The following is a 13,967-nucleotide window of genomic DNA, read 5'->3' on the forward strand; positions in this document are numbered from 1 at the left end:
TGTAGCTAGGGAGCTCTACTTCATTTTGAGAACAGTTTTGCTTTTGGGGTTGCAAATGAGGTTTTTAATGATTCATGATATCGACACAGATGCTCGAGTTGATTATGGGCATTAATTCACTCCCGGGCATTTTTAACGCAGAACGGCTCCGTGGCCGCGTCGGGTGGCACCTACGGCGCTCGGAAAGCGCGTCCCCTTTTTGCTGGGCAAACAAGAGCCACCCCGGCCCGAGCGCAGCGTTGGCCTCTGCGTTTGCCCTGCGCAGCGCGCTGGAGCCCCCGGCCCGGTTGCCCACCCTCTGAAGGATGGGTCTGGGCACCTTTTCAGATGAAGTCCTGTGTGTCCATCACTGCAGGTGCTTTTCTGTGCTGATGGACTTGAAGTGCTGTTATCAGACTGTTCTTTACAAGTGAAACCTCTTAAAGAAGTATTGTTATTTTTTTTTAGTAGAGGCATAAAGCGTGAAATGACAAGGTGAGACACTTGCCATTATCACCGGTTTTCTGGGTGACCCTCGCCCCGCACTGGTAAGCTGCTTCGGTCGTTCGCTGGAATGGCATTTTTCTTGCAGTTGAGAGGGTCAAAATGAGAACCCGTCGCACAGTCCCCGATGTCCTTCATTCTGTTACCATTCTCCTAAAGCTGAAACTCCTCAGAATTGGAGATTCTGCTACTTCAAAAGGAAACTTAGTTAAACTAAAAGCGAAGTACCCTTTTTAATATTAATTACTGTGGGAGGAGAGGTAACAGATTTGCAGGGATGCACCCCCTACCCAACTCCTTTGCGAATAACGTGCACGTCATATGGATGTTCTTAAACGCAGCTTCTGAAGCGGTCCGGTCCCGCTAAGTACTCACCAGAGAGCGTTTGTCCAGGGCTATCGATGGGTTCCTGCGTGCAGCTCCGCACAGGCCCCGCGCGAAGCCCCCGCCACGCGCCTGAGCTCTTCGATCCCGCTAACGGTGGTGCGGGGCCCGCCCGAGGCCGTTGCCAGCCTTCCCTCCCGGCTCTGCCGCTGCGCTCCCGCCCGGGCTCCCTGCCGCCTTCGACAGCGTGCCTGCGTGGGCACGCTGCCAGCCCGCCCTTTCGGCAAGCAAGCCGTAGGATGTCCAGTTACTTAGAAAACCCTCGTGTGGTGCATCAAAAAGATTGGAAGAATTCCTGTATTTTGTAATTATGACAAAGAGCTAGATGCTCTCATGTCTGGAAACGAACTGGCCTAAATGGAAAGTCTAAAGCTGACTTTTAGAGGCCGTACTAAAGAGCTTTTCACTTAGCGAACGGGGGAGACGACTGGCCTGATGCGGCCGTGGCCAGCCACTCATTGCCGCCTCTCCTGTGGTCCCCTCTGGGTTTCCCCTGTATCTTTTTCTCCCTTTTCCTTTCTACAGCCCTCCCTTTCCTCACTCCCCTCCAATCGCCATCTCCTGCTCCTCTCAAAGCTCTTGCTTTTCCTCTCTCTTCCTTGCTACACTTTTCCGCGAGGAATAGGCGATTAACCTAAAGCAACGCAAAGGAGACGTGAACGGGGATCCTTCTTATGGGAGAGTAGCTAAGTGGTGGCTTTAGCAGTGACATTGCGGCTGTGTCCCCAGCAGCGCTGCGACGGGGCCAGCCCACGAGCTGCGAGCAGGGGTTTGCCCCTCGCACTCGGCGAGCGTGAGCTGAGGTGCTGCAGAGCCGACACAAATCCAAGAACAGGCTTCTGTTGGAAGCTAAACCAGGCGGAGAATCGGCATCGGAGTGCGTTGCCTTCTTCCTTATTGGATTGCTGTAACTGAAGCAATTTGGTATTTATAACCTTGCGTTTCAGATTGAAAAAACTGTTTTGCTCCCTGACTCGTCCCAAAGCCTGGGGCTTGGCCGCCGGTGCAGGCGCGTGTCTCGGCGCACCCTGCTCCGCACCACCGCTGGCGCCGGGCCTCTCGCGGTTGCACCCCGCGGCATTTCGGCCGCTCGATGGCAGTTCTGCCCAGGAGGCGCTCGGAGGTGCCGGCCTCGCCTCCTTGCCCAGCCGGGCCGCCAGCAGTGCCGCGGTCGCCTTCCGCAGCGGCCTCCGTGTGGCCCAAATAAAGGCCCCGACAGAAGCTCCTCCTAGAGCTGGGCCAGACCAATGGCTCCACAATACTCGCATGGGAACAAATGTGGGGAAGGAAGCATTTAGACCCTATTTTTTTTTTTTCTTTGCTACCTGGAGTGCAAGGGCTGACACACGCACACACGCTGGGCTCTGAGAAGGCCCAGAGCCAGTCTGAAACCCGGATGGGAGCCCGGCCCTGGTATTGCTAGCATTCACCTCCCATCCCTTGGGTAATGTAGCTTCTCAAAAGTTTCCTGCCAGAAATGAACGTGCCAACAGCATTCTGCCTCTGTAATACTGCCCTGTAAGGCCCCGATCTTCATGTAGCCCAGGCTCATCCTTGCTGCAAGAGCAGAAGAGCTGGATATCCCTCACCTGCACGGGACGTGACCGCAGCACCTCCTCCCAAGGCTCTCTCGTGTTTGTTGGCCAAGAGTTCCCTGTGCAAACAAGCACCAGCCTCCCCCAGGAACCCAAGAAAACCACATCAGAGCTGAGTGCCATTGAATGATTTCCATTAACTGCTTTGTGCTATAATGTCTGTCAGGCTGACCCTTCTGCTGACAGCCTTGCAAACACTGCTGAAGCACTCAGTGGTGATCAAACATGGGAATATGTTCGACATTCAGCTTTGAGGCTGCAGCCCTAGGAAACCGAAAAAGTAAAGTTTCTGTCACCCCGTCACGCTGCCCTGTGTTCATCTGGTGATCTTGCATGAGAACCACATGTTAAGGTCAGTCACCTGCTCGGGTGGCCTTGATTTTAACTGTGCGTCTGTTCAAGGCGAGATCCTACCTTACAAACCAAGGTAGGATGGCGTTACATGGATGGTCCACCATCCAAATGTTAAGCACAAGGCCCTTAATCGCAGGAAATACAGATTTTGTGCGGAAGACAAGACCTTCTATAGCTATAATTTTTTTTCTAAAGAGAAGCTAAGAGGAGATGTCCGTGGGTAATTTTGAATGTGGGAATGGGGCTTTACTAGCCAGATGCAGCGTGGAACAGGCTCCCTGGCTTTAGCTAAGCAGGGTAACAAAGAGGTACCCGCACCCCTCTGCCTCTGAGCTTTTCTGCCGACAAGGAAAGTTCCTTCCCAGCCTCTTCAGGTACAGCCTGCAGCATAAAGGTTTCTTGTTTACAAGGATTACTTAGTTTAAACCTTACTCATTGCATTTGAAACCTGCCACTGCTCTGGAATCGAACTCACTTCTCCACCTCAGTGGCACCGAGTGCCGAGGGCTGCGTGCTCACAGAAGAGTTTCAGACAGGGCCATCATCCGCCGCAGCACAGCTGACACTTTCCTCGCCAGATGCCTGCATTAGCAGAGCGAACTTAGAGCCTCACGGGCACCCTCAGCCCGTGGAAGACAGCGAAGGAGCGCTGGCTCTCGCAGGCAGCTCCGCCGGGCAGAGGCTGGCGCAGGAGGCTCCTGGGGTTGGCAGGCACCAGTATACACACATTAAACACTGTAACTGCTTCTTTAGGTCCATCATATCTAAACAATTCTCTCTTCCTTGCCATGGATGTCTGTCATCTCCCTAATAAACATAGTTCTACACAATGCTTGAATATGACCAAGAGCTCTAGAAAGGCAAATACTATTGCCCGTGTCAAAGCACAAAGTCCCCTGTGCTGATAAAGCCTTTTCTGCTTCTGCCTAACCGAACGCAGCAGTGCTGGGCAGATCTAGAGTGGCGGTCACAACCGCGTGGGTCTACAGCAACACCCGACGGGCGATGACCCGAGCTACTCGGAAGAGCGAGCGGTACTTAGCAAGCAGCCGAGCGCGGGTCACACAACACCCCTCACAACATGCTTTGCGGCACCCTCCCAGCAGGACCCATCGCACTAACGGGCCAAGTTGGTAATTAATTTTAATCCCAGCTGACCAAGAGCTCCCTATGTCAGCTCAGCCTCCCCACCACCACCACCAAAAATAAATAAAAACCGAGCAGTGGAAGCACGGGTGCGATGTGCTCGGGTACCCCGGCCAGCCATTCGGCCAGACGACCCGGGCAAGGAAACAGCTTGGCAGGGACTCGGCCCTGCCCACGCACAGTTTGCTGCGAGCGCCCTGCGCGCCGGCCAGCCTCGGCACCCGCCAGCCCCAAGAGCCGCTGCTTAACCTGGGGAACGCGGGGCTGGCAGCAAGGCAAGAGTCGGCGCCCGGCAGATGCCTCGCACCCACCCGCGCGCTTCAGTTCACCGGCAGCTCAGCGGCTGCCACCGGCCCTGCCCAGGCCTCCCCGCGCCTCCTGCGGCAGGAGCGGGGTGCTCCTCTTCCCAGAAGTCCTGCAGGAGCTCTTCAAAATACGTATCTAATGTAACAGGTTAGGCTTTCCCTTATTTCTTTGTTCGTTAAAATATTTGTGTAGCATCTTAGCCTCTACCGAGGATTCAGTGGTTCTGGGGTTACAGTCAGGCTATTTCTGTGGTGCTTCTGAGCCAAGGAGGAAAAGAAAAGAGAGTAATAAACTAAAATGTGGTAAAAACACCATGGGAGAGAGCTGTGTGCCAACTTTCAGAGAGAAGCAAGTGAATGCAGCCAATTTATAAATCCTTAACAAACAGGATTTACAATGGAAGTGGCAGTTAAGCCATCACGAGTGTAGAAGGCGGCAGGCAGTGTGCTGTAACACTGTCCGTGCTGTGCTACGGCAGCTCAGCAGCATTGCTGTTGGAGAAATTATATTTACAGAAGTTTTACATCTTTAGATGACAGCTTCTGGCAGGCTTTATCTAATTTTATAGTTGCATATAAAAAGAAAAGCTGCCGGCAGAATTGTGTTGGCTGTACTACTGCCTGTTCTGCTAAAGCCCTGTGACTGTTTCAAATACCTTTCCCTCCCCAAACTTCATTAACTGAAGCAATCGTGAAAATGAAAGCAAAATATTAAGAAACATTACCCAGTGCTATAAATCAGTAATTCAGCTGTCTCCCTTCTAGTGGTCAGCAATAGTCAATGACTCAACAGGCTCTTCTTGATAAATCACTCTTTCATCTGTCAAAAATTCTTCCGAGAGATAAAAAACAGATTCCTGTTTGCCTCTGTAGGCTGTAGTGATCTTTTTCCAAGACACCCCCACCTTAATGCCTTGGTCTCTGCCCAGGGGGGGGAGGCAGGCCATTAAGGAGAGAGGCGAGTTTTCACACCTGACGCAGCCCAGAGCCCTTATTAAGAAGAGGAGGGTGGGGTGGATGGAGGCTGATGGAGGGCTTGGAGTCCAGCTCCTTTCTTTGGGTTTCACAGGGCCACAGGACGCGTGAGGCTAAGCCGCTGTTCAGAGCTGGGCCTCAGAACCATGTCCAGCTGGGTTTTGAATACCTTCAAGGATGGAGACCACAACCTCTCTGGGCAACCTGTTCCAGTGCTCAGCCACCCTCCCAGTAAAGTTAGTATTTCTTAGGTTTAACCAGAGTTTTCTGTATTTCTGCCTGTGCCTGTTGCCCCTTGTCCTGTCACTGGGCACCACTGAGACGACCCTGGCTCCCTCGTCGTTACTACTCCCTTCGGATGTTCATACACACTGATAAGATCCCCCGAGCCATCTCCTCTCCAGGCTGAACGGTCCCAGCTCCCTCAGCCTCTCCCGCTACGTCAGATGCTCCAGTCCCTTCGTCACCTTCCTGGCCAGTACACGTCCGTGTCTGTCTCGCGCAGGGTCACCCAGAACCAGACCCAGCACCCCAGACGTGTCTCACCAGTGCTGAGCAGAGGGGCAGGGTCACCTCCTCAACCTGCCGGTGATGCTCTGCCCAATGCAACCCAAGATGCTGCTGACCTGCTTTGCCACAAAGGCACATTGCTGGCTCATGGTCAACTTGATGTCCCCCAGGTCCTGTCCTGGAAAGCTGCTTTCCAGCTGGGTGGCCCCCAGCTCGTTAGTGGTGCTCAGGGTTGTTCCTCCCCAGGTGCGGGGCTCTGCACCTCCCTTTGCTGAACTTCACAAGGTTCCCATCAGCCCCTTTCTCCAGCCTGTCCCCTGGACAGCAGAAGACCCTCTGTTTTATCAGCCACTCTGCCCAGAACCTCCCCCTGTTGCCATGACCGCTCAAAGACAGCAGGGAACGGCCTGGCAGTGCCACCAGCCAGCTCCCTCAGCTCTCCTGGGTGCATCCCAGCAAGTCCCGGGGACTTGTCCATGTCCCATTTGTTGCTCCGTACCTGATCCTGCTCCACCGAGGTAAGTCTTCCTTGCTCCAGCCTTTCTCCCTGGGCAAGCTGAAGGCAGATCACACCAGGGAAGCGCAGAGGCCGCGAAGGCATTGAGTACCTCAGCCTTTTCCATGTCACCAAGTCCCCCACGGCAGTTGGGCAGACAGCTCACGCTGATCTTTACAGAAATATGAAGTGTCTGCGGGGCTCTGTTGCCCTGGGCTGAGCCTCACAGGTAATCACACGAAGCAGCTTCAGCTGTGGGGGGTGGCCAGGAGCCCCAGCTCCCACCTGTGTGCTCAGCCCAGCTGCGGCCATGCCGGCCTTTGCTCCTCCCGGCTGGGCGCAGACCAGAGCCACCGGCACCGCCGGGCACCGCCGGGCAGCGCCGGGCAGCGCGGCCGCTCTCGCCCACCCCTGCACGGGGAGCACTGCCTGGTCAGCAGGACGCGGGGCCGCTGCGCTGCTGTGCTTCCTACACTCCCGTTACGCTCCGTCAGGTTTGACGGAGGTAAAGGAAAAATATTATTCTCGGTCATATTTGACATCAGGTAACATAACTGCAAACTCGCCACCATTTAAAATTTATGCCTGTTTACCTGAGGCAGTGGCCCAGCTTGTCAGCTTTGTCGTTTGTGCTTCCACCAGCCCCACTGACCGCCTCCACCTCCCTCCCGCCCGCTGCTCCCCGCAGCCCCCATAGCAGATCTCCCGGCTGCTGCACCCGCCTCGGTTCAGCCGCCGGTACCTGGTCTGAGGTGCGGCCTGGCCTCGCAAGACCTCTCCCGTTCAGCGCTACGGGGCCCCGAGAGGAAAGGCGGACCGAGAGCCACACCGCCGGTGGAGCTCAGTGCTGCGGTACCGGGCGATGGGGGGGAGCAGCAGCTATAAAGCAGCGTGTGGATTACTAAAGCGTGCAATAAGCGGTCCTTAGAGTCCTAGCCACTTGTTAAGTATTTTCTAAGTGAAACTAAGCTGCTTTAAATGGACAGTTGTTTCTTTAGTGTCTCTGATTTATGTAGTAAAGTAACTAAAGTAACTAGGTGGAGTTTGTTGGGTTTTTTGGGTTGTTTTTTTTTTTTTTCCTTTGCTGCTGCAGCTGCGAGGCTGCCGTGTGCTGGACAGGAGCAGTGCCCTGACTCCGCAGGGCTGTGCACACACCTTCATCCAGCAACACCACGGCTGCTGCGCTGCCACACAGCCCTGCAGCCCCTCGCCCCCGCAGCCCCTCGCCCCCTGCCCCGCGTAGCACCGGGGATAAACCCCTGCCGCGCTGCGGGCACCGGCACCACCTCACCAGCCTCTGGGTGCCAAATTCAAGTTCATGCCTGACGGAAACAGCGTGCTGCTGAGCGAGCGAGATGCACGTAGGTGGGAAAGGAAAGCCTTGGAGAACTTCCTTCTGCCTTCGCGATACTTGGCGCCCTTCGCTGGGACAAGTGGTCCTGTCCCCTTTGGGACCTGCCGTGCCACACACAGCAATGGCACCCCATGGTGAGCACGTCCCTGCGCTGCTCCTGCACTTGGCAGCTGCAGACATGCCGCTGGACAGACTGCCGAGGCGGCAGGACAGACTGCCGAGGTGCCTGGCTGCCATCCCACTGCCGCCTGGCTGAGGAGCAGGCGGTTCACGAGAGCAGCCTTGGCATTCCTCGCCCGGCCGCTTCCCCCTTTGAGAGACGACGGCACCCATCCCTTCCCCATTCCTTGCTACCAGCTGCTGCCCCCAGCTCCACCGCTGAAACTGTTCGTTAACGCTAACGGAGGCAGAGGTTTTGCAGGGCCCCATGCTAGACAACAGAAATCCCACCTGCGGGGCCCTGTTGTCGCTATCGTAGTGTAAAATGAGCCCCAAGAGAAATATCACATCCGTCAGGTTAAAAACATAACGCGTGTTGGCAAAACCAAATATATTTTGCTCCCCTTGCCCTGGGTCAGGCATGCGTTGCCACCCCGGTGGTGCCTGTGCAGCTCCAGTCCGCAGCGGTGCTTGGCCAGCTTGTTTTGACGTGGCACTGTGGTGTTTTTACAGCCCAAGACCGATTACCGGTATCACCGCGCATGGACACTTTCCTTTTACAAGCCTGTGCATGTGCCGGCGATTCCCTCCTCGCGCGCAGCGCAAGGCACTTGTCACGCTTGATAAGGACGAGCTCCGGCCCTGCCGCGTCCTGTGCACGTCCCACGCCCCGCTCCGCTGCTGCGGGACACCCGGCTGTGGGTGACTCGGGGTTTGGGAGTCACAGGCCACGCTGGCAGTAACGCAAAAGTTTGTATTTTCAGGCCAGAAAGGTGGAGTGCTGTGGCAGCTCTGTGGCTGGTGAGCTGACAAATGATCAAGAGAAGCCTGCGTACGGGAGGAGGTCTCCCTAACTTCTGAACAAATAATGGGCCAGTACAAATAGCAACTGATACCAAACCAATTGATTTTTCTGTCATATGTGTTCTCCATGACAGGTTGATGGAAATTTTTAAACTTTTTTTTTTATAACTGAGAGTGCCTGAGTGTTTGGCCCCATTCCTAACTCCCAACGACAGCGCCAGGGCTGGCTGCCGAGGGCGGACCTGCCTCCGCTTTTGCTGAGGAGCTCAGCACTGGCGCCGTGGCCTCAGCTCCCACCAAGCTCAGCAGAGCCCCACGCCGAGCGGCTGGGTGGGCCGCTGGGTGGCAGCTGCCAAGAGCTGCTGGTGCCCCACGGGGGACAGCCAAGTGCCTGGCGATTGGCACGGGGGCTCACGCTGGGATCGGAGACTCTCACCACTACGCGAGCAGCTCCAGCTTCGCTGGGGTGGTCTCCCATTTACGTTAAGCAGCTCCTAATTATTGCAAGGTAGAAAACACACATCCTAGTGCACGTTGCAAGGGATGTTGACACACTCAGGGAGGACAGAGGCCGAATTGTCCCAGCAATATCAAGGGAAGATTGCAGTCCAGTGTTTCCAGTGGGCACACAAGGGTCTAATAAAACAACAGAGATAAGGGTTGTTTGGGAAAGAAAAATAAAAATCCTGTTTTGTTTGTAAGTAAAAAAAAATCTCAGAGCACCCAAAGGTCATAGTTAGGAATTTATTCCCTCGCTGCAGGCTTGTTTGCTGAAAGATAAAGATCTTTGGTGCAGGTGTACAAAGTGCCAAGGATCGTGAAGGTGACACAGAGCAAACCCGTGGCTGAGTGACATGCTCGTGGCAGCCCCAACAGCCCCAGGGATGACGAGGGCTGTCCCTGTCGCAGGTGTCCTGTGACATATCCTGGTCTTCCCAGGCAGCGCTCAGCTGAGGGAGGGTTTTCCTGCCTTTGGGGGTTAACCGTGCTGCCGTGTTAGAGCCAGCCTTGCCCGTGGCAGGGGCTGGCCTGAACATTTGCGCTGGTGTACACATTGACCCGTGGCTTGGGAGAACCCTGATTCAGCAGTGGCTGGGGACTGTCCTACAGAGCCCAGTATCTCTCCCTGTTTCATAAACAGCCCTGCGTAACGGCCCCGCCACACTCTGACAGCTCCCAATTACGGCAAGCTACTTCTGAACAGAGTAACTAAAAAAAAAAATACCCAGAGCAAAGGATTGGAAAAAGATGATTTCAGACCTGGCAGCTTGTGGTTCAAGCGTGCCGCGATGCAGCTGGAGCTCCAAGAGCACCTGGTCAGTGCCAGCCTGAGAACTCCTGCGTCCTCCTGTGCCGCACGAGGCGGTCGCGGCCGAAGGCTGGGGAGGGGTCGGGGACAGAGCCCGGCGGGCTCGGGGCTGCCGATGCACTGGCATTTTCACAAGGCTTCCAGTGGCTGAGGCCTCTTAAGGCTGGAGCTTCCAGACCCACCCTCAGGTCTCTTGCCTTTACTTTTCAATCTTGGTTTAGCTGCCATGTGACATATTCTTGACTTTTCCTTAGATACACAATTTTATCCTATGCACTCACAAAAGCAAGTAATATATTTACTACTTAATAAACAAATGTGGGGGATTCTGCTCACTTTTTTCAGTGCCTAGGGTAGCATAAAGAACTGCATTATATTTACTAATGCTGTTCATGATAAACAGCATGACAAAGGTAGCTTGAAATTTAGCATTAGAAATCCAGAATCCGCTGCCCGAGGCTTTGATAGAAGGCGGCTGGATTAAACTTTCCTCTTTGTCAGAAACCTTTATTTAGTTTGATTGGCTTACAATGAGCAGGTCTTAAACCTGCCCACACTTATTTTCCAGCTGCCCTTCTTATTTTATTTAGTTTTTAAGATTCCTTTATTGATCGCCCTTTCCCTTCCACTCTCTGCTAGCTTTGACACAAGCCCATTGAAGAAGCCTGCCTGGTTTGGTCGGTTTGTTGGCTGCTCCGCTGTGCAAGTGCTGGTGGGTCACACCGCAACCCGGGACGATGGGATGAAAGAGCAAATAAGCAGCTCCTGAAGGAGAGATCAGGGACCGGGTGGTCTGTCCAGGGGAGCGGCGATATTTCCTACGCACAGCTCTGCCAGGGTGGCCGGAGCTGTCAGTAAGGGTGAGGGCAGAAACAGAAGCCGGAGGGACAGGAGCGTCTTAACCCTGCTGCCACCAAAGCCGGCCACCAACGGGGCTGTGACCTCCTCGCTCGGGAACCACGACACTCTCTGAGTCTGGTCTCCGGACGGCTGGTGCAACCCGTGCCTCTGGACATTTTGGGCTTCTCCCACGGTGAGCTTGGGAGTCAGCTACAAGAGCCTTTTTACACTAGAATACCCCGGGTATGTGCAAGAATACTTGCTAACAGCCACCTCAGTGTTTTATTTATTTCCTGCATAGACACCTAAGAATGTATGAAACCATAAATCAGAAAACATAATAAAAGATAAAAAGCAGGCTTGTTTTTCATACAGCAGGATGGTTGTATGCTCTCCCAATACGCTTTGGGGGACTACTGAAATCCCCTGGGGTTTGATCAGTGCTCCCAGCTCTGCTCCTCAGTAATGTCAGGTGGGAAACAGGAGAAAAAAGAAAATTGTCTGAAAGTAAGACCTTAACTATAGCCCGAAGGGACAAAACATCCAGAGCTTTATTTTCCATACAACAAAGCCAGAGTTAAGCAGCCGTGTTGGATCACTGAGGGTGTGCCCGTGTAGCCAAGCTGAGCAGGGCAGCATCTCCCGGCGTGGATGCGCTTTGCGGGAGAGTGATCAGCACGTTCCCTAAAGAGCAAGTCCCAGGTGAAATGATTTGTTCCAGACAGCGCCCAGTTAGGGCACAGTTAAATAGGGACATGGTGGTGGGTTTGGCAGGGCTGGGTTAACGGTTGGACTTGATGAAGGTCTTTTCCAACCTAAACGATTCTGATTCCGTAGCGTCTTGTTTCACAAGCAAACGAGTCAGGGACCTCTCACGACCCTCGTGCGAGAGGCCAAAACGCAGCAGAACTCCAGCCAGCAGACTTCCCAGGGCGGGGGAAACCCAGCCTGCTGCACGGTCCCGGTTAACAGTCACCTTGCCAGTCGGACCTGAAGCTCCCACCACGCCTCGCGTCTCACCGCGGCTACGCGACGCTGCCTGCGAGGCAGCGCGGTCCCAACCGCCGCGCGCGCGCGGAACGACGCGCCAGATGCTCGGTCTGGAACGAGGGGTGCGGGGCGCGGCGGGACACCGGGCAAGGCGCCGCCCATACCTGCCAGAGCAACAGGACGGCTCTGCGGATGCCAGCTGCCTGGTTTTTTTTTTTGAAGGCCTCCAGCAATGTGTCTTTTTTTAAGGCGTAGTTTGAAAGAAAACAATGAAGCGGCTTTGCCAATATTTACAGACAGTTCCTTTCATGTTGGGACTGGAAAGTACAGCAGGTTGTGGTGCTCTTCCCTGCCTCGTGGGCACCTCTGCTCTTCCCGCCGGGCTGGAAACGGCTTCTGAAAGCGGGAAGGGCTTGGGTTACTGCCAGAATTAAATGTTCCGTCTTTCCAAACCTGGTTTTGACTTTTTTTTTTAAAAACGAAAATGCCATTTGGAAACTGAAAAAAATTGACATGCAGTCAGGGTGGGCAGGGTGGGGAAGAGGCTTTCTGGAAGGATAAGGTAACCCTCCAGAGGAACGAGAGGAGTGCTTCAAGTTGAACAATGCTGGAGGTTTTAACAAAATGTGGTATTTCAGGTAAATGTAATTGTTCCCTGGCAACTGAATTGAAACCCATTTTTCCTCCTATTTCAGTTCAGACACCGGAAGACATTGCCTAAGAGACCAATATTGTGCTCTGGTAGCTTTTGACATTTGTGTTTTTGTTATTCGCAGTCAATTAAGAATAGAGCTTTAAGTGCTGAGTACAAAAATGCAGGCTTTTGAAGGCATTAGCAAAAAAGCACCCGAGCAGCAAGCAACCAGACATCACCAAAGGAAAATGGCTGCTCGTGCTCCTGAGCGGTTTGCTACCTGGCCCGCTGCGGACTCTGCAAAGCGGGACGGGACGGCGGTGTGCAGCGCATGAGGTCATGCCGGAGACATTGGCCCCGGGGCAAAAAAAAAGAGCTTTCTGCAGACTTTGTTCTCTGCTCTGTTCTTCCTTTTCACATAAGGTGAGAGCTTACCTGCCAACGAAACCTTCCCTTTCTTTGCTCATGGGAAAACAATCACCTGTTTGTTTATTGCTTTACAGTTCAAACAGACTCTGATAACGCTGAATTCTTTTGTTGTGAGTGTAAGAGGTAAAAGGGAGTAAGTTACCACATGCGCATTCCTGATTACATTCATAAATTCATATGGTTCAATGAGAGGGTTTACTTTCTGAGTTAAAAAACAGAGGAGTAGAAAAATAAGATCTTTCGACTTGAGTCAGAACTACCTGCAAATATTTTCCGAGGTATTTATTTCAAAAGCAATTATCTTTAAAAAAAATTACACAGTTACTTTCTTCACAAACACAGCTGACATCAGGAAAAGAAAAGGTATTTGGTCGGCTGCTTTACATGTAGCCTTTCTCTATTTGATCTACACACGTTCTGAAAATTTGAAAAAAACATTTTAAAATGAAAGAGGCCTTTTGGAAGTATCGCTGTGCTTGAACACAAGACCGCAAATACAGGAACATGAAAACACACATTTATTTGTTATCACTTTGTTATTCACTTCTTCTCTTGCAATATTTAAAAAGATTAGTTGTTGCTGATTTTTTTTTTCCTATTGTTACAGTTGCCCCTTTTAAATGCCTTAAGTACTTTGCTGAGTGTTTTACAAAGAGAGAAACACCATTATCCGCAAGATTAAAAGCAGCACAGAGAAAACGATGGCCGCAGCGACTAGCCCAGTGCCCCGCAGAAAGCCAGTGCACGCCGCTGGCGTTGGCCCAGGACTCCGGGCGGTCCTGGTGTCTGCTCGCTGGAGCGGCACTGCTCCCAGTGCTCCCAGGCTTTGCTTCCAAAAGAAACCACAAGCTTCATTTAGAGTTGTGGGCAGATACAGTGTTTATTCCCTTATTCTTGCTGTATTATGAATTTAAAAGCCTTGTGTATGGTCCCGTTCATAAAAGCAACACCTTTAGTGGCCCCCTCCAAGTTTGGCTTCAGAAATAATGGGGTTAAATCAGGCTATTTTCCAAATGCCTCACTTTCAGTTTTACTTGTCTTCATTTTCTTCCCTGCTCAACCACTTCATCAGCCAACTGCTACTGCATTCTGCTTCGGCCTCCGGAGAATAAGCAGTTCTGACTCCCAGCAGGTTGTCAGAAAGCCTGAAAGAATTTATCTTACCTTCAAAATCTGGCACAAAAATGAGATGTTATTTCT

This window comes from Platalea leucorodia, assembly GCF_965183815.1.
Source record: "Platalea leucorodia genome assembly, chromosome: 11".
Lineage (NCBI taxonomy): Eukaryota > Metazoa > Chordata > Aves > Pelecaniformes > Threskiornithidae > Platalea > Platalea leucorodia.